This window comes from Arachis hypogaea, chromosome 12, assembly GCF_003086295.3.
Source record: "Arachis hypogaea cultivar Tifrunner chromosome 12, arahy.Tifrunner.gnm2.J5K5, whole genome shotgun sequence".
Taxonomy (NCBI): Eukaryota; Viridiplantae; Streptophyta; class Magnoliopsida; order Fabales; family Fabaceae; genus Arachis; species Arachis hypogaea.
The window spans coordinates 26,054,436-26,060,379 of record NC_092047.1 but is presented as its reverse complement, the minus strand read 5'-3'; the positions used below and the strand labels follow the sequence as shown (position 1 = coordinate 26,060,379).

At 41.2% G+C, this 5,944-nt stretch overlaps 1 non-coding gene across 1 annotated transcript; it reads right to left on the bottom strand.

Annotated features, from left to right (window-relative positions):
- Positions 1-216: 216 nt before the first annotated feature.
- LOC112732063 (small nucleolar RNA R71) lies at positions 217-324 on the bottom strand. Its single transcript, XR_003167804.1, has one exon. It is a non-coding gene; the product is annotated as a small nucleolar RNA R71 (small nucleolar RNA).
- Between the last annotated feature and the right edge of the window lie 5,620 nt (positions 325-5,944).

Genomic DNA, 5,944 nt, shown 5'->3' with positions numbered 1-5,944 from the left:
ACAATTGCAAGTTTTATGGACTTCCATCCGAAGATCTGTGATACTGTTAAGACCAATGGGGTTGATCCCGAGGTCTACAGGCTTATGCTTTTCCCATTTGCTGTAAGAGACAGAGCTAGAGTATGGTTGGACTCTCAACCTAAAGATAGCCTAAACTCTTGGGATAAGCTGGTCACGGCTTTCTTAGCCAATTTCTTTCCTCCTCAAAAGCTTAGCAAGCTTAGAGTGGATGTTCAAACCTTTAGACAAAGAGAAGGTGAATCCTTCTATGAAGCTTGGGAGAGATACAAGGAACTGACCAAAAAGTGTCCTTCTGACATGCTTTCAGAATGGACCATCCTGTATATATTCTATGATGGTCTGTCTGAACTATCAAAGATGTCATTGGACTATTCTGCACGTGGATCCATTCACCTAAAGAAAATGCCTGCAGAAGCTCAAGAACTCATTGACATGGTTGCAAATAACCAGTTCATGTACACTTCTGAAAGGAATCCTGTGAGTAATGGGACACCTCAGAGGAAGGGAGTTCTTGAAATTGATACTCTGAATGCCATATTAGCTCAGAATAAAATATTGACTCAGTAAGTTAATATGATATCTCAGAGTCTGAATGGATTGAAGGAATCATCCAACAATACTAAAGAGGCATCTTCTGAAGAAGAAGCTTATGATCCTGAAAACCCTGCAATAGCAGAGGTGAATTATATGGGTGAACCCATGGAAACACATATAATACCTCATGGAGAAATCATCCAAATTTCTCATGGAAGGATCAACAAAGCCTTAATAAGGCTTTAATAATGGTGGAAGAAACAGGTTTAGCAATAGCAAACCTTTTCCATCATCCACTCAGCAACAGACAGAGAATTCTGAGCAGAATCCATCTAGCTTAGCAAATATAGTCTCTGATCTATCTAATGCCACTGTAAGTTTCATGAATGAAACAAGGTCCTCCATTAGAAATTTGGAGGCACAAGTGGGCCAGCTGAGTAAAAGAGTCACTGAAACTCCTCCTAGTACTCTCCCAAGCAATACAGAAGAGAATCCAAAGAGAGAGTGCAAGGCCATTGATTTGACCATCATGGCCGAACCTACAAGGGAAGAGGAGGACGTAAATCCTAGTGAGGAAGACCTCCTGGGACGTCCAGTGACCAATAAGGAGTATCCCTTTGAGGAACCAAAGGAATCTGAGGCTCATCTAGAGACTATAGAGATTCCATTGAACCTCCTTCTGCCCTTCATGAGCTCTGATGAGTATTCTTCCTTTGAAGAGGATGAAGACATTACTGAAGAGCAAGTTACTAAATACCTTCATGCAATCATGAAGCTGAATGCCAAATTATTTGGTAATGAGACTTGGGAAGATGAACCTCCCTTGCTCACCAATGAACTAAATGCATTGGATAGGCAGAAATTACCTCAAAAAAAACAGGATCCTGGTAAATTCTTAATACCCTGTACCATAGGCACCATGACCTTTGAGAAGGCTCTGTGTGACCTGGGGTCAGGAATAAACTTAATGCCACTCTCTGTAATGGAGAAACTTGGAATCTTTGAGGTGCAAGCTGCCAGAATCTCATTAGAGATGGCAGACAACTTAAGAAAACAGGCTTATGGACAAGTAGAGGACGTGTTAGTAAAGGTTGAAGGCCTTTACATCCCTATTGATTTCATAATCCTAGACACTGGGAAGGATGAGGATGAATCCATCATCCTTGGAAGACCCTTCCTAGCCACAGCAAGAGCTGTGATTGATGTGGATAGAGGAGAGTTGGTCCTTCAACTGAATGAGGATAACCTTGTGTTTAAAACTCAAGGATCTCCTTCTGTAACCATGGAGAGGACGCATGAAAAGCTTCTCTCACTGCAGAGTCAACCAAAGCCCCCACAGTCAAACTCTAAGTTTGGTGTTGGGAGGCCACAACCAAACACTAAGTTTGGTGTTGAACCCCCTCATTCAAACTCTAAGTTTGGTGTTGGGAGGTTCCAACCTTGCTCTGATTATCTGTGAGGCTCCATGAGAGCTCACTATCAAGCTATTGACATTAAAGAAGCGCTTGTTGGGAGGCAACCCGATGTTATTTAATCATATCTATTTTATTTTCTTTTTGTTATTTCGTGTTTTATTAGGTTGATGATCATGTGAAGTCACAAAAACTACTGAAAAATAAAAAATAGAATGAAAAACAGCATTGAAAATAGCACACCCTGGAGGAGAGTAGTCTGGCATTTAAACGCTAGAAACAAGCATCTGTCTGGCGTTTAACGCCAGAAACAGGCACCAAGCTGGCGTTTAACGCCAGAAACAAGCATCTGCCTGGCGTTAAATGCCAGAAACACGCTACATTTGGGCATTTAATGCCAGAAACAGGCAGCAGTCTGGCGTTAAATGCCAGGATTGCACAGCAAGGGCGTTTTACACGCCTAATTGGAGCAGGGATGTTAAGTCCTTGACCCCACTTGATCTGTGGACCCCACAGGATTCCCTCAGGATATGTGGACCCCACAGGATCCCCACTTTTTCTTCTCTCCTCTTCACACCTTTTCATAACTCTCTTCCCCAAATACCCTTTACCAATCACCTCAATCACTCTTTCCCGTCACCTCTTCACCACTCACATCCATCCTCTCTTCCCCATAAACCCCAGCTACCTTCAAAATTCAAACTAATTTCCCTCCCAAACCCAACCCTAATGGCCGAACCCTACACCCCCTCACTCCTATATAAACTCCTCACTCCTTCTTCATTTTCACCCAACACAACCCTCTCTTCTTCTCCTTGGCCGAATACATCTTCTTCCCCCATCTCCTCCATTCTTCTTCTTCTTCTACTACTTTCTTTCTTCTTTTGCTCGGGGACGAGCAAACATTTTAAGTTTGGTGTGGTAAAAGCATAGCTCTTTGTTTTTCCATAACCATTTATGGCACCTAAGGCCAGAGAAATCTCTAGAAAGAGGAAAGGGAAGGCAATTGCTTTCACCTCTGAGTCATGGGAGATGGAGAGATTCATCTCAAAGGTCCATCAAGACCACTTCTATGAAGTTGTGGCCAAGAAGAAAGTGATCCCTGAGGTTCATTTCAAGCTCAAAAAGAATGAGTATCCGGAGATCCGACATGAGATTCGAAGAAGAGGTTGGGAAGTTCTCACCAACCCCATTCAACAAGTCTGGATCCTAATCGTTCAAGAGTTCTATGCAAACGCATGGATCACTAGGAACCATGATCAAAGTGTGAACCCGAATCCAAAGCATTGGCTTACCATGGTTCGGGGGAAATACCTAGACTTCAGTCCAGAAAATGTAAGGCTGGCGTTCAACTTGCCAATGATGGAAGAGAACGCACGCCCCTACACAAGAAGGGTTAACTTTAATCAAAGGTTGGACCAAGTCCTCATAGACATATGTGAGGAAGGAGCTCAATAGAAAATTGACTCAAGAGGCAAGCCGGTTCAATTAAGAAGGCATGACCTCAAACCAGTGGCTAAGGGATGGCTAGAGTTCATTCAACGCTCAATCATTCCTACTAGTAACCGGTCTGAAGTTACTATAGACCGGGCCATCATGATCCATAGTATCATGATTGGAGAGGAGGTGGAAGTTCATGAGATTATACCTCAAGAACTTTACAAGGTGGCTAACAAGTCCTCCACTTGGGCAAGGTTAGCCTTTCCTCACCTCATATGCCACCTCTGCAATTCGGCTGAAATTGACATAGAGGGAGACATCCTCATTGAAGAGGACAAGCCCATCACTAAGAAAAGGATGGAGCAAACAAGAGAGCCTACTTATGGACCCCAACAAGAGCATGAGGAAATTCCTCATCATGAAATCCCTGAGATGCCTCAGGGGATGCATTTTTCTCCACAAAACTATTGGAAGCAAATCAACACTTCCCTAGGAAAATTAAGTTCCAACATGGGACAACTAAGGGTGGAGCACCAAGAGCATTCCATCATCCTCCATGAAATTAGAGAAGATCAAAGAGCTATGAGGGAGGAGCAACAAAGACAAGAAAGAGACATAGAGGAGCTCAAAAGCACCATTGGTTCTTCAAGAAAAGAAAGACGCCACCCTCACTAAGGTGGACTCATTCCTTAATCTCCTTGTCTATTTATTTTCTGTTTTCGGTTTCCATGCTTCATGTTTAATTATGTTTGTGTCTTTACTAGATGATCATTAGTGTTTAAGTGTCTATGTCTTAAAGCTATGAATGTCCTATGACTCCATCACCTCTCTTAAATGAAAACTGTTTTAAAAACAAAAGAACAAGAAGTACAGGGTTTCGAATTCATCCTTGAAACTAGTTTAATTATTTTGATATGGTGACAATACTTTTTTGTTTTCTGAATGAATGCTTGAGCAGTGCATATGTCTTTTGAAGTTGATGTTTATGAATGTTAAATATGTTGGCTCTTGAAAGAATGATGAAAAGGAGAAATGTTATTTGATAATCTGAAAAATCATAAAAATGATTCTTGAAGCAAGAAAAAGCAGTGAATACAAAAGCTTGCAGAAAAAAAAAATAGCGAAAAAAAAAGAAAGAAAAAGAAAAAGCAAGCAGAAAAAGCCAATAGCCCTTAAAACCAAAAGGCAAGGGTAAATAAAAAGGATCCAAGGCTTTGAGCATCAGTGGATAGGAGGGCCTAAAGGAATAAAATCCTGGCCTAAGCGGCTAAACCAAGCTGTCCCTAACCATGTGCTTGTGGCGTGAAGGTGTCAAGTGAAAGCTTGAGACTGAGCGGTTAAAGTCAAGGTCCAAATAAAAAAATAGAGTGTGCTTAAGAACCCTGGACACCTCTAATTGGGGACTTTAGCAAAGCTGAGTCACAATCTGAAAAGGTTCACCCAATTATGTGTCTGTGGCATTTATGTATCCGGTGGTAATACTGGAAAACAAAGTGCTTAGGGCCACGGCCAAGACTCATAAAGTAGCTGTGTTCAAGAATCAACATACTGAACTAGGAGAATCAATAACACTATCTGAACTCTGAGTTCCTATAGATGCCAATCATTCTGAACTTCAATGGATAAAGTGAGATGCCAAAACTATTCAAGAGGCAAAAAGCTACAAGTCCCGCTCATCTGATTGGAGCTAAGTTTCATTGATATTTTGGAATTTATAGTATATTCTCTTCTTTTTATCCTATTTGATTTTCAGTTGCTTGGGGACAAGCAACAATTTACGTTTGGTGTTGTGATGAGCGGATAATTTATACGCTTTTTGGCATTGTTTTTACATAGTTTTCAGTATAATTCAGTTAGTTTTTATCATATTTTTATTAGTTTTTAAATAAAAATCACATTTCTGGACTTTACTATGAGCTTGTGTGTTTTTCTGTGATTTCAGGTATTTTCTGGCTGAAATTGAGGGACTTGAGCAAAAATCATATTCAGAGGTTGAAGAAGGACTGCAGATGCTGTTGGATTCTGACATCCCTGCACTCAAAGTGGATTTTCTGGAGCTACAAAACTCCAAATGCGCACTCTCAATTGCGTTGGAAAGTAGACATCCAGGGCTTTCCATCAATATATAACAGTCCATACTTTGCCTGAGTTAGACGACGCAAACTGGCGTTCAACGCCAGTTTCATGTTGCATTCTGGAGTTAAACGCCAGAAACAGGTTGCAAAGTGGAGTTAAACGCCAGAAACAGGTTACAAACTGGCATTCAACTCCAAGAGAAGCCTCTACACGTGTAAAACTCAATGCTCAGCCCAAGCACACACCAAGTGGGCCCCAGAAGTAGATTTCTGCATCATTTACTCATTTCTGTAAACCCTAGAAACTAGTTTAGCATAAATAGGACTTTTTACTATTGTATTTACATCTTTTGATCATGTTTTGATGATTGAACCCTCCTTGGGAGGCTGGCCATTCGGCCATGCCTGGACCTTGTTCTTGTGTATTTTCAACGGTAGAGTTTCTACACACCATAGATTAAG